Consider the following 15,158-nt stretch of genomic DNA (forward strand, 5'->3'; position numbering starts at 1 on the left):
TAACAAGTTGTTCCAGTAATACTCCACAAAACAGCAATAAACAGAAGTAAAAACGAATCGGATAAAATCTGGCCCTATGCTAATGCTTAAAGACAACACAAGAGGGTCAAAAGTAAACATATTTAATTGATATCAGTCGACCTTGTTGAGCGTATCGAGGGAATGAGACAATGCAGAAAAAAAATAAAATAAATATTTAGAAATATTCATTAGCCGCAGCCAATGTTGAAAACAATTTAATATTTCTTCCGAAATGTGCATTATTTATAATATTTATTGGGCAATAAACAGAAAAAAAACAAAATCTATTAGCAAAAAAAAAAACTAAAACAAACAAATACACGCGAAAAGCAAAGCGAAAAACATCAGCTGTCTCGCTCTATCGGTTCTTTCTGTCTACGCTATTCCCACTCTCTCCCGTTTATCTCCCGCAACTTATTGTTTTTGTTTCCAACATGTGCTCGTTCTCTTCTTTGCTCTCTCTTTTGTTTGCTGAAACCATCAAGTAGCTGGAATTGATAAGACTAACCATGACAGCACAGACAGATACAGATACAGATACGGGTACGTGTATACGTAGATACAGATACAGAGTGTGTTATCAGTCTATAAGTAATATAACAAATGTCTGTACATATTTAACACATTAATGGAAATTTTCCCTAAGCAAATCAAACACACACATTTGTTGCTAATAAGACTACAAAACTGCAGTCAAATTCGCTGGCAAATTCGCTTCCACTCTTTTTCAATCTATTGTACACATATCGTTTCCATCCCCCATCCATTCTGTTGTTGTGCTGTTGAACCCAGACAGATATGGATCCTTTTATTGGTGGCTAATGCAATTTTAAGCCCAACGACATCGACCTGTTGGCCAACAGTGTGGGGAGTGGGGAGGGTGGGCTGCTGTGGGGCCTGTGGTTCATTCAGCAGACAGCCACGCCACGCACACAGCTAACATGGTTACATTAAAAACAAAGTTATGCAAACGTTTTTAGCGTCAGAGACACACACTAGAGATGGCAACTAAACCGACAACATGTAGACGAGAACTTTCTGCACGAGAAATGGCTTGCCATCTCCAACACAAAGAGCCAACACTGAAGGACATGCGGGGGGGAGGAGGGCTATGGACAGCAATTTCCACACATGAGAGAGCTGACGGGAGGGGTCAACCGGGTGGTGCTGGGAATGCGTTTGTGGTTTGTGCCCTCCATGACCCCAACACTAGCTTCCATTTTTGCACAGAAAATACAACAAACGATAATTAAGCGTAAAACGCAAAGCGATGCAAAAATCCCAAAAATGGCAATAGAACATTTTAAGGGGCGTGGGTGGATAGTCCAAACATTGCCCATTGGCCACCCAAAAGACTAAATGAAATAATGCATTTTATGTCGGATTTCGTGTGTAATCCTTTCACCTCCGCGGCATGTGTCTATGTCCTACCCAACGGTTTGTTTGCCTTTGTTCTCTGTGTTTTTTGGTTAGTTTTATTTTAATGGTTCATTGCGCTTTCGGGTTGCCTCGTCTGCTTTTTGCAAGGGGAATGTTCGGGAGGAGAGTGTTGCAAAATAATATTTAAATATGAAACTTACTTCCAACTGCTCTCAATGCTCCGAGCTTTATTCTTCGACAATCTGCGACTCTATTTTCGTCCGCTCATAAAGCTTGTTTTTTGCAGCTGATTTACTTTTCAGCAAAAGTGACAGATATATCGAAACTTTAAATATTAGATACAGTGGACAAGGAAAGTTTTTTTTCCTCAAAAAACGTACTCCCAAGTTCACTTCAATTATCCCTCTCTAACTTACTCTCTTCCTTTTCCCTTCTTTAGTTTTAGCTCCGCTCCAACAACAGTTATTTCCGGCAGCCTCTAGCCATTCCTTCTCTCACGCTCTCTCTCTTCAATCCTTTGCTTCATCCCATCCGCAGTTTGTATATATTTTGTGTCGTTATTTTTAATATTTCCGCATAAATTATGCTAAACATTCGCCATTGTCTGAATGTACTTCCTTTTGGCTCAGTTTTTGTGCAATTATTTTGTTTATTTAATTTTCCCGTTTCCCCCCATTTTCCAAAAGGAAAGTCATAAAAGCGACATTAACAAAGCCAACAAGCAAGAGGCAAAAACAAATAAACAGCAGAGTGCTGTAGGCTAATAGATCTCCTCCTCGTCGCGTAATAGTCGTGTGGAAGCCGACACAGAGGCAGAAGCAACTGCTGCGGCAGTGACGGGTTGCGTTCCAAGAGAGATTGAATGATTTAATTTTTAGATGATAGAAGAGATCCGTATGCTCACTCTCTTTATTTTTTGTTAAAACAATAAAATAATTGTGTAGTAAAATAATACAGAATTCAAATCACGTGTTGCCTTTACGTGTGACTCTAATTGGTTTCTTTATGTGCTCTGCCAACAGTGGCGAATGTATGCACATTTTAACTGTAACTCTCTCACTTTGTGCTGTTCCTTTTCCATTCTGTTTCTATGTACTTCTTATAAATATTAATTAAGTCAACTCTCACTCTGGGTGCTGGAAGGAGAGAAAGAGAGGGACAGCAGTCTGGGCTATTGGCTCAGCAACGGAGATTAGCTTTTGGCTTTGCTATCAGCCTCACACTTGGGTGCTCCAGCTACAGTTTCCCGCGTGGGCTGCATGAAAAGTTGATGAAACATATCCCCAATTTACAAATGAACTTTTTCTTCTTATTATACCCTTCTGTCTCCTGTATCTTTTTGACTTTTTCTTTTCTCTTAATTGCGTTTATGCTTTAAGTGCTGCCCACTGCTGCAGCGGAGGGAGGGAACGGGCAGTCGCCTAGGGTACGTATAGATTTCTTACTCCTGCTGTCCAAGCATTTACTCCACCCCGCACACCACCTTCCGAACATTGTCCTCTTCTTCGTTTTCTTGGGGTTTCGTGCGCGTTGCGCGTCATAAAATATTGATGGCCATAAATAAAGAACCGCGTAGCTTTTAATGTGAACGCAACGCAAACGTAAACATAATGTAAGACGCACAGTGGCATTAAACAATTGCAAAATTTGCACTTGAATTATAAGGGTGTGAAACTACTTACAAGATTAGATAACATAATGAAATCTAGGTAGTTTTAAGAAAATATTGCATATTTTTATTGTTATGATTTTATTTGTAATATCTTTTTTATTTATTTTAGGAGTCTTTTTCTTTTATCATTTTCTTTTGCATTATTCCCTTTTTAATTACAACTCTTCCCACTATGCGCTGGCCGGCACCGCTCGGCCCGAGGACGACGACTGACTTTGCATCAAGTGGCAGTTGATTACAGCCGTGGACGATGGGGAGACGACGATGAGGACTACGAACGACGGACGTCGGACGCAAACGATGCATCGCGTTAAACTGTTTGCGGTGGCCGGGCAACAACAACAAGAAGTCATCGACGAGGATGATAAAGTGGTGGGTGGTAGGGGAGAGTGAGCGAGGGAATGCTGAGTGGAATGCGGGAATAGCCACAGAGATGGAGTGCTGAGGAATTAAGTGTCAAAAAGCAGCTAAATAAATAAAGGTATTAAGCGTAAATGGCCAAGAAAATACCTCTCGCAAGAGTTAACGATTACATTTGCTTGGATTCTGTATTGGAATAAATATTGATGGGTATGCTTCTCAACTGCCATTCTCTTATGGCACATAATAAACAAGAGGAAGTCTTAAGCATAACCAAGCAGCTATCAATACCATAGCATAATAAATACCGCAAACCAATTATTATTGATGCCATTAATGCACTATACTTCCCAATTTAACAAATTAACTAACTTTCAAGCAAAGCCGCCTATAATTCTCTCACTTTTTGCCTCATTTCCCACATTTATAAATTGCTTTCCTTTGACAAATTTGTGTGGTAATTGCACCACAAATCCAATTCAAATTGTTGCCCAAAAATAAACCCACGAAATAAATTGAAATACCAAAACTGGAAATTAATCAAAACAATAATAAAATGCAAATAATAGTAACCAACAACAAAAATGAAAATGAAAATGCAAAATTAGCATAAAACAACAACAATTCCAACATTTAGCACTATGGAAATGCAAACGCAGATACAGGATACAAAAAATGGTGTAGAATTACATAATTTGGACTCTCATTTGTGAGCGATCACTGTACATAAATTGTAAATTTAAATCAAATATTTCAAGTGTGGGTTTCCCATGATATCAATTAACTAATTGTTTAAGCGGCTTACCCCAGGCAGAGGCAGACCTCCAACCCAAACAAAAAACCCTAAAGCTGGGGGGCGTGGCTGTGCAAATAGGCAACAATAATAAATAACAATAACGATAATATTATTGCGTGGGGGGTGGGAGTACTGTACATATACATATATGTGCGAAAGAGGAGCGTAACGTAGTAAGTGAGACACGCCTCATTAATTTGAATTCTCTGTTTTGGGGCTGTGGCGCGTATTGGGTGACCCTCTACGTTATTCCGTTGGGAGTGTGAGAGTACTTACAGCGCATTAGTATGTGTAAGCATAACCCAAAGGCAAGCACAAACTCTGCTCTGCTCACACAAAACACACGCTCGGAAATATGAAAATCATTTCGCCAACACCGCAACCCTCCTAACACAGCTCCTTTTGGCCAAGTGACTGACTGGCATATTGAGCAAAATATCAAGGCAGATAGAGAGAGGGAGAGAGAAAGGATGCATGGGATTGACTTGACGCGACGGATGCATGAATGAAGGGTAAGACCAGGGCGACAGGGTCATACCATTGGGCGTACGTGCGTGTTAGACATAACTTCCCGTTACAAGCAAACCCTGATAGAGAAAGAGAGAGAGGGACATAGTGGAGCAGAGCAGAACAGTCGCGGGAAGAACACAATGCGAATTTCAAATATGGCAAATGTACACACACCCAGACCGCTCCCTCCGCAGGCAATGCTTGAGATCATCATAATTTTGGGTATGCACGAACACGCTAATACCTTGGCGTCTGGTAATTTGTAAATTAAGAATAATGTGAATATTTGTAGGGCCTCAATGTTAATTTTTCTTTGATTGAATCACACATATTAACGGTTAACAAAGTAATCAAAACTAAAGCCAAGCCATAAGCTTGGGGAAACGAATATACCCCCAATATCATGCCATGATAGCATGAAACGCTATAAGCATGGACAACTAGTTAAAGCACCGACAATGACAATACAATCAACTGGACAAACGGACGCGACTGTAGCGGAGAGAATAAGAGAGCAGCCGAGAGAGAGTGAGAGCAGCAGTAATGCATTGACCACATGGCTCCAGCTGCTCCGCCTGCTTATGCTCCTCTTCTCTTCTCTTCTGTTCAGTTCCGTTCCGTTCCTTATGCTGCTCGACTATCTCCCTCCCTCCCTGCCTGCCTGATGTCCACATAACACTTATACACAGTTATGCGCCTGGTTAACCCGTGTTGTGTTGTGCCTGTCAACTTGTACGAATGAACAGACAGTGGCGGGCAGGCAGGGGTGGTTATTGGTGGCATATCATACACAATTTTGGTTTTTGGTTAAAATACCGTAGCTATACCGTACGTCTTGTTCTCTCAGGGTTGTCGGCATCGTCTAGCATCCGCTCTGCTGCGATATGTGTGTGTTATGCCGGAAATGCCGTTAAATGAAATTGTTTTTGTCAAAATTAATGTGCACAACAATGACAGAGACACAAGCTGTGGATTAGGAGGAGGAGAATGGAGGACGAAGCATCATAGTCATCATGGGGTTAAGTGTGTGGGTGTATCGCTGTCTGGCTGTCTCTGCTCAAGTGTGTGTCTGTGTGTGGTTAGATTTTGGACTTCCAATGGGATTTTATATGACCGACTGTGTGCTCGTGTCTTCGTGTGTGTGGCCATGTACGTGACAGATTTTGATGAAATTTTCGTTTCGTTTCGGTGGCGCCTTTCTTCTTCTTTGTGCTAAATGTGCGTTTGGACTTGTTATAATTGCCTGAGCAAAAGATGTTCGGTTAGGGGGTTGGACGATAGAAGAATAGACAACATTTTGACTGCCTGACTGTTGTGCGTGGAAGACGGCTAAGCGGTTTGGCAAGTGCACTCTGAAGTATGGAAAAATTAGCAGGATAAATGGTCCAAGTAAAAGCTCAATTAAGTGTGATAAATAAAAGTTAAGTTTGATCTCTCTATGCACAGGAGTGTTAGAGTGTAATTATTATATTCAATTACTTTTATACAAGATTTGAGACACTCTCTGAGGCTCTATATGGCTACAAATTGGTATAAAAAACTGCCCTTTAGACCTTCTATTTAACAGCTAATTGAATTTTTTGTATCCTTACAGCAGCAGCAGGCTTCACTCCTAATCCACTTGACCACAAATAATGACCAGAAGAGCCGGAAAGGAGCACACCAGCAGTGTGTGTGTGTGTGTGTGTGTGTGTGTGTGCCTAAAACAATCCCAATGAACCGAAGAACTCCAGCTCGACTGGATTTCATAAAGAACTGTATAACTGTGCGCGTGCATGTGTGTGTTTGTGGCCATACATTTATGACGCATAAAGCCAACAGCAGGGCAAAGGTGAAACATGAAAACGCATTAGCGACGCCCGAGTTTTGTCCGAGAGTGAGAGAGAGAGAGGAAAAAATCATGGCAAAATTGTAAAAGGGCAGCAGCAAATGTAATGGGCCCAAAGACCGCCGCACAAAACAGGCCAACAAATGGCAAGAGGGGGGAAAGCCGCTCTCTGGTACTGTATTGGAGATGGCAACTCGGAAACAAAAAATATGTAAGAATAAACAACTTTTCACTTAATCGAAACATATTCACGATTACTTAACTGGCCAAATGAAAGGTAGAAATTTTCACCCGAGTGCTGCCATCTCTAGCCTCTGCCCATACATGTCCTTGTTTCTCTGGCCATTCTCTTTCTATACTCTCGCCTCTTGCTGTCGTCTGTCGCCTGACTCCGACATAAGTTTACACCAGAGAGAGAGAGCGCGCTAGAATTATGACACAAAGCCGCATAAATCTTGCTGAAGATAAAAAATTGCGAAAACAAGAAAGTCTCGGGGAAATGCAAACACAAGCACAAAGCGAGAAAGAGAGCGTAAGAGTGGGGGGCAATAGCAGGAGACAGCAGGTGGAGCAGCTATAAGGTCAAACAGTTAGGCCTATATCCACCTTTTCCTTCTTTTTTTTTAGTCGTGTGTCAGTTGCAGCGATGCGGACTGCTGCCCCAAGCAATTTGAATACCTTTTCCCCTTCTGTTTTGTGTGTTTTTTTTTCTCCATCGTTCCATTGAGTGATTTAATGGAGAACTTTTTTTGATGGACAGCGCTGATTGATGTCCTTTAATGAAAAGATTCTTGGAAGCTAATTGAAATATTGATCGAAAGAACGAAAAAACGAGGCTAAGTGGATGTGGTGCGATGCGAATGCAGATTATCAATGATTGGATTTTGTTTGGAATTTGTTTAGATAATTAAAATGAAAGGCATTGCCCTCCTTGCTCTATACTGCTCTCAACGACACAAGCAAAGAATAATTTGTAAAACAAAATTCATGTCGTGTGCATGATTTTTTTTTTTTTTTTTTTGCCAAAAACCAGCGAAAAATGTTTTCTCTGTGTTCTCTGTGTTATTAACCTCAAAGATAAACGATTTTTTCCCATCATTAAACTGCCACAAAATAAAATAAAATTCAATTTCACATCAATGGGGTTTCCTTTTGCCTTGCCCCTGGCAGGCTAATTGAAACGAGCGCCAACAATTCCAACTCCTTTTTTTCCATGCAGCTGCCAAAAATCGCAGTTGTGTCGGAAGCAGATGCGTGAGAAACTTTTTTGCCAGTTGGCACCGATTTGACTGTTATTTAGTTTTGGACATTTTTGTGCAACTCCACCCGAAAATGGCGGCAAACCGAGCAAAACTATAGCATACTTTGTGGCCGATCATAGTCCGTGTCCGGCATGTGTGTCCATTCACTTGAAAGTTACTGTGGCAGCAAACACACAGAGACAAATACGACCTGCAGGCAGCACACAAAAGTGCGTAAATCAGAGCGAGAGACAGACACCTTCCATGCCCATTCCCCCATTTGTCCAGCAGCTCCTAGTCCTCTTGCTATATAGACAAAAGCCGTTCAGAGTTCACACCAGCAGCCCCTGTCTGTGGTCGGGACTTGAGCTATGCTTGGGGTTGGCTTTGGGGGTCTGCTGCTGCTGCCCTGAAATTAGTATGACAAGTTGACCATGCTCCAGGCATGAGCTAAACCAACAACAAAAGCAACAGCAAACCAGAGCAGACAACAGCATAACTGTGAAGCAATTATCAAAATGTCTAAAGTGCTGTTGAAGCACTACTCATACGACGTATACGTAATATAGCACATACGCAGCGTTGAGCAGGGGAGCAAGAGAGGAAAGCCCCAAATAAAATCCTGTTGATGTGCAGCTTAGAGTCCCCTCTCCAGCAATAGTTTTTGGCAACTTTTCATACCCCCTTTTTTTTTTGAGTCGGCATTGGATTGCCTCAAACAGAACATCGGTAGAGCAAACACAGTACAGGGGCAGGGGTAAACGACGGCAAAAGCTCCTTGGTTGAGATTTATTGATAGTTGTGCTTCCCCTCTGCTGATGGGGCAGAGTAAAGAGACTGTATGATGACTGTGTGGTAGGGAGCCTGCACCTGTTACTCTATTATACTTATTATAAAATATTTAAGCAAACATTCCAGGAAATTCCTATTACATTTTCATTCTTCTGCAGCTGGCAAATGCTCATCGAACCCTGATTAAATATCAATGAGAATGGGGGGCACATAAAACTGAGGCTGTGTTTTTTGTGCTTAAATTCGAACTTGATTTTCGCTCTTCTTGTCTGCTGTTTAAATATAATCCCGCACCACTTAGTTGTACCGTTTTAATGGCTACGCGGTCCCCTGCCTCAGTCGAATTGCCGCTTCTCTGTCAACTGATTGCACTTTGCCTAAAATTACTGCACTTGAACAAGGTGCTTTAATTGCCACGCCCCAGAACACACCCACCAAAAGCCATCCACCCCATTAGCAAATACAACCAGCGACGACTACTATAATTATAATCCATCCTATTTCACTTCCCCTTCCCCGGTTATCCTGCATTCAGAGTGGACTTTGCCATCGTGCGGCGTAAATGGCAGGCAGGCAAACTTTGTTGCTGCTCCACTCCACTGCCGTTGCAGGTCTAAATGAGTTGGGTCATATCTATACACAAGCAATCATTCCCTTTACCTATGTACATATGTACATTTGTGTGTGTGTGTACTCCTCATATGGGTTTTGTATACACAGCCAAATGTGCATTTCGAATTCCCTTTTTTGCACCAATCCCTGTCCCACCTTTTCGCGCCATTGTTTTTGCTGTCGCATTTGCCAAGTCTGTAAAGTGGCATTCTCCCTCTCCCTCTCTCTCTCTCTCTTTCTCTCTCCAATGAGCCAACACAATGGCGTAGCAAATGAAACTGAACTGGCAGCTGGGAGATCATCATCTAGCTACTTATTTGAAGGGTGGCACTGTAACTTTATCTCATCAAGGGTTACCATGGACCATAGACAGTGGCCTGTTGCTGGGATGCTGCTGTATTGAGTATTTAGTGGCTTAACTTTCTCTGCATAGCAGGCCATAGTTTTCCTGCTTCTTGTTGGTTTTTATTTCATTAATCTTTAGCATAACTTGGTTTAATTTTCTCTGAACACTGGGGGATAAATCAGTCGAGTGCATATTGTAATTATAACTCCATCTTCCAACTCTCTTTCCTCTGTTGCTGTGTTTGCTTTCCTCCCTTTCGTTAGTTTGGGTTTTGTGTGTTTTTGTTTTTGTCTCTGTCTTTGTTGTCCAACAAAGTCTGCCTGCTGCCTGCCGCCTGCTGATTTCAGTTACATTGTGTGTCCGATGCTTCTGCTGGCTGTTTTTTGCCACACACATTTTTTTATTATTACTACACACATGTACATACATATGTATGTGTAGCTGTACGGTTGGTGCCTTTCAATATGAATATCCGTTTTATATCTCTATCCCGTGTTTGTCCCCTCAGTGTTATTATTATTACATTCAGTCTGCAATGTTTTAGACGCGTCCGTGCAACTCCCCTTATATATGCCACAGAGACACACCCCCCGGGCGAAAGCAACACCATCCAAAGGGTATATTGCGGCTAAGGTAAGGAAATTGGCTTTGGTAACCCATTCGTGGTACCTTCCGTAAAATATACACTGCCCTGTACTATTACTTCCTTCATTTCCTCAGACACGACACTTTTCTCTAGATTATTCTCCATTTTCGTTTGATTGTTCATCTCGTAGTAGCAGCACTGACTCTGCTCTGCCTCTGCACTTCGATTCGATTCGATTTGTAGCTGATAGAAGAGAGGGACACACACTGAGAGAGAGAGAGAGAGATGATAAGAGGCTGTATAGCGGGGAGGGGATGCCTCTTTAGACTATTTTATTTCATTTTACTTGTACTTTTTCTTTTTATTTGAGTTATTTGTGCCTTTTTTTATGAGCCTCCTCCTCCTCCACCACCGACGACTGCCTGGCCTGGCCTGCCTTTGTTACTGTATATTACTTCTTTCTTTTTTTTTTCCATGATTTTTGTGCCGCTGCCGAGATTTATTATTGTTTTCAGCTACGTGTGACTGTAACTGTGTCTGTGTGTGCTTTGGGTGAGGGGATGGGTGGTGGGGTTTCGGCATGTAGCTAAAGCTTTTTGCAAATCCACAGTGGATTGGATTTTTTGTCCGCCATCTCCGTCTCAGTCGCAGTCGCCGTCAGCGTCGTCGTCGTCTCGTCTCGTCTCTCTCGTGTAAGCTACTCGACTTTACGCTGCTGTCATTGTCGGCGGCGTCGTCGTCGAACAGCTGCCAGTGATGAGCATTCAGCTGCTTGTTTTTTATGCTCTTACGGCTTAGTAAGCAGCTTTAAAAGATAACACCTATGTATTTATTCTATATATGCAGCGTGCGGTGTGACCTTTCCTTGAGTGCTTCTAAAATTTGATACCCAGTGTGGAGTGTTTTCATTAGTATCAAGTCTAATTTGAAGGGTGATTATTATTTTTAACCAGCTTCTAAAATTATACTAATGTTCGTTATATTTCGGTCTTCTGCTATTAGTTAATTATTACTTTGCATTTATGCAACAAATTAGTTTCGATTTATTGAGAAAAAAAACATCTTTCATTTGACGATTTGTTGAGTTTTGAAAAGCAGTAAAACTCAAACTTAAGTCAAAATTGTTTTAATAAAATGTGTTGGTTTATTTTAGACCAGATTTTTAGCATTGAAATCTGCAATCTGCTATTTATGGCATTTTTTTGTATGTCAGCAGCATCTCTCTTTCTCTCTCTCTCTATCACTCTCCAAACTCCTATCTCCTACTCCGTCTTTACTCTCTTCCCGCCTATCTCTTTACCCGTGAGTGTGTGTGTGCCGCAACTTGGGCGCAGTTTAATGCACTCTACCCTCCCTCCACTCTGCACAGTTGGTTCGTTTCGTTTCGTTTCGTTTCGGCCGTCCCATCTCCTACGTTCCCCTGCATCCACAAACATAGCCCGGCTTTTGTTAGCATATGGCAGTGTTTTTTTCCTGTCCCGCTGCCTCCCTTGCTCCGCCACTCTTTTCCACTCTGGTTCTCTTTGGTCTTTTATCAACCATCGTTTTGGCATTGTTGTTTTAAAGGATCTGCTCCCATTTGTTGCTAACATTTGCAAATAGTCAACTCATCAAGCCTTTAGCATCCGTTCTCCCGCCTCACTCTGGCTCTGCTGTTCCTTCGTGTCCTTTGTCGGAAAAGCTCAATGGGCTTTTCACTATCAAAAAGCTCAATTTCTGGGCTTGGGCTTGGCCTTTGACTGTAACTGTAACTATGTGCGGGCAAGGAAGGGGTGGGCAAGGGGTGGGACAGGGTCTTTTGTTGTCCACTTATGTGTTCCCGAGTTCTGACTTCTAAATGGACTTGTTGATGGGCACTTGCAACTTTTTTCCATACTAAAGTTAAGCCTGATAAATGAATGTAATGTACAATATGGAACATACATACATTCGTACATATTTACATATACCAAAAGAAACCAACAGAAATAAGAAAAGGCTCTCCAAAAAGGTTCTTCTTTGAAAGAAATCTTTAATAAAGATTAAACTGGCTGAAATGTTTAGCCCGCATCGCCTTGAAGCTTCTAGAAGCTTGTAAACGGATAAACGGATGGTGAATGAATTCTCTATGAATGAAAGGACAAATTTTCAGACATGCTTTGGTATTCGAATCTACTTAAGACTTGTTCCTGATGTCCTGAAGTTCTTCAGATCATTTTACTTAGATTTAAAGATGGTCCGTGTTCGTTTTTCAAATAATATTCCAATTATAACACCCTTAAGTTTAGGATAGCAAAAATGCTTCCCCACTTGTCAGCAATATTTTATTACTCCCATTCAATATCTATTTCCGTTGATTCTGCTTCAGGTTTAAATCGATTACTTGGTTCTAATCTCAATCCCGTGTAACCTCGACCAAATCCGATTACCATAAGAAAGTGTTCCTTCCGCCACTCGATTAAATAGATCGCCAATCGCCATCGAAGTGGAACCCACCCCAATAAAAACCCATATCCATTTTTATGCACTCACGTTGAATTCGAATTCGATTTCTCCTCGATAAGAAAAAATGCTCTCAACTCACCTGCAAAGAAAAAGAGACGAGAGAAAATGCGAATAAATATTAGTTGAGGTCTCTATGGATGTACGAGTATTTATATGTTGGTTTGTGTAAATAAAATTAATTAAAGCAGCCCCAGAGCGATAAATAGACAAGCAACAATTTGCAATCCAAATGTAAGCCAATCGCTTAGGCAGAGAGGGGGCGCGGAGGAGTGGGAGACTGTGCGAAGGGAGAGCGGGAGAGGAGGTCGCAACGAAATCGAACGACAAAGCAAAGCAAACACTCAACTGACAGTGAGGGGTAGCTAATTGGGGGCACTAAAATTGTATCAAAGGTGTTTTAAAACTTATTCATATTTTTGCAAAGCGCTGAAATTTGTCTTTACTTAAATTTCTGCATACTTCAATTATTCTATATTTTATTTTTTATGCAAATATATTAGTCGCCTACTTATTTGACCGCCACTGTGTACATAAAACCTCCACAGAGAGGGAGAGAGAACGAGAAAGAGAAATCCATTGATGCTGATGCAAAGAAAAATAATAATAAAAAAAAAACACAAATTTAAAAAACAAACCCAATCAAATAAAACAAAAACAAAACACACAAAGTAGAGAATCGACAACGCGAGTGCAAACACAAATGCCGACAGCAACAGTCGACAGAGTCAGAGCAAACGAAACAAGAAAGCAGAAGACAGAGAGGAAGCAGCAAAAGCAAAAGCAACAAAAAAAAAGAAACGATCAGATGGGAGGGGTTGTGTGTGCACTCTCTATCTCTCTCGCTCTCATTCTCTGTGATGCGTTGTTGCCCCTATTGATTGTCAAATGAGTTTGACGCGAGTTGTCAATTTTTCTTTGCTTCCTTTTGTCTTTCGGTTTAGTTGCTGTTTGCTTTTTGCCTTGCAATTGATTCTTGATTACGTATACGCCGCTTATGACGCCGCCCTGCACAGTGTGTGCCCCCTACGTTAAAATTTCTCACACTCTTAACAGTTGGAGGCTCTGGTGATTCCCCTCCACGAGTTGCATTTGTCGATATTCAACAAAAACAAATATTGGCGAAATGCTTAAAATCTACGACTAAAGCCATGAAAATTTAAGCATTTTAAATGCGGTTGGTTGAAAATTACCAACTTATGTATACGTACAGCAGATATTATCATTTCGATATTCCGTGCGATTTCCTTTGCGTGTCAATTGCCAGGACACGTGCCCACTTTTGCGGTTCATTGGCCCCCGCCATTGAGGGGACGAGACATGAAACAGTGAATAATAAAAAGAAAAACAGAAAACCGCCAGACCACAGGGAATATGGCTTTATTACCAGATAGTTGAGGGTGGAATGACACTTGGGGCATGGACAACACAGGGACAGAGAGAGAATAATCAAATTGAAGTAATAATTTGACACGAAATGAAGATTGCGCGCAGGTTTTAGCTTTGAAAAATGTTGGGATTTTCTCTGATTTTGATGATAAATATTAAATTGAATTATTGACTTGTCCAAGCAATCAAACGACAACTTCCCTTTTCAACAAATCAATATTTATGAGTTGTCTGTAGTCTTAGGCCAATTAATCAGTGTTAATAAAGCCTGTACCCTGCCACCGTAGCGCCTACTCTTGGGCTTCCTAATGGGGGGATTAACCCGCAAAGTATGCGCCGCGCCGCGCACGTTGACCAGCTCTCTGCTTTCCCAACGTTATCCACATTCACACTGAGCGGCAATTACTTAAACAAAGCGGACAAAACCAGAGGAGAAACCCCACGCCAGCCCACCTCAAACCTAACCCCAACCCAAAGGGTGGCCACACATCGCACTGCTCATTGGCCATGCTAATGGGCTGAGTGGAGACGCCGAAAAAAAATGCAGAGGGAAAAAACAATAGGAAAAATTGTCACACCGAACTCTGGCAGCGGCATGGACCACACATTGGACACAAGGACACACACGCAGGACATGGTGGTGGGGTGGAGTGAGTGGGGGGTTTGTGGTTAACAGGAAGGCGTGGCTGTTATGTGGGCGGGTTAATGACTGCCACGCTGTGTGATGGCATGCTGGCAGCCTGCTCCACTAACGGGACCCGCTGGCTAAGTTTCCGTACGGCTCCTCCAGACCTGACCATGCAAAAAATTTTGCGTGTCGCGTTTTTCATGGCCAGCATATGGACAACAAGCACACAGTACACAGTGGTGTGTGTGTGTGTGGCGGGGGTGTAGTTGTTATGTCCTCGCCAACGTGTTGCATGAAATGCCAGCGTCCCCACCCCCCCACGGCCTGAGCCATACCCCAAAGCTGCCATTTCCCCATTGCTTGATGCTTTAATTGCCCCGCAGGACACTTCGGGGTGTCACTTGGCACAATTCTGAATAGTCCTTGGCTCAATTTGAGTGAGGCAAAGGCATTTAAACTGGTTTGAAAAGCGTCTAACATATGACAATTATTGCGCTGTCAATGTTTAAGGGCACA

General features: G+C 42.0%; 1 protein-coding gene and 1 long non-coding RNA gene across 4 annotated transcripts in view; both read right to left on the reverse strand.

The window, feature by feature from the left end:
- Positions 1-15,158, reverse strand: part of LOC117584571 (AF4/FMR2 family member lilli) — a 79,024-nt gene that overhangs the window by 18,191 nt on the left and 45,675 nt on the right. The gene's annotated exons all lie outside the window — the stretch shown is intronic.
- LOC117584592 lies at positions 400-12,075 on the reverse strand. Its single transcript, XR_004573854.1, has 3 exons — positions 11,657-12,075; positions 9,107-9,450; positions 400-410 (listed from the first exon to the last, which is right to left on the reverse strand). It is a non-coding gene; the product is annotated as an uncharacterized LOC117584592 (long non-coding RNA).

Source organism: Drosophila guanche, unplaced genomic scaffold (assembly GCF_900245975.1).
Source record: "Drosophila guanche unplaced genomic scaffold, DGUA_6, whole genome shotgun sequence".
NCBI lineage: Eukaryota > Metazoa > Arthropoda > Insecta > Diptera > Drosophilidae > Drosophila > Drosophila guanche.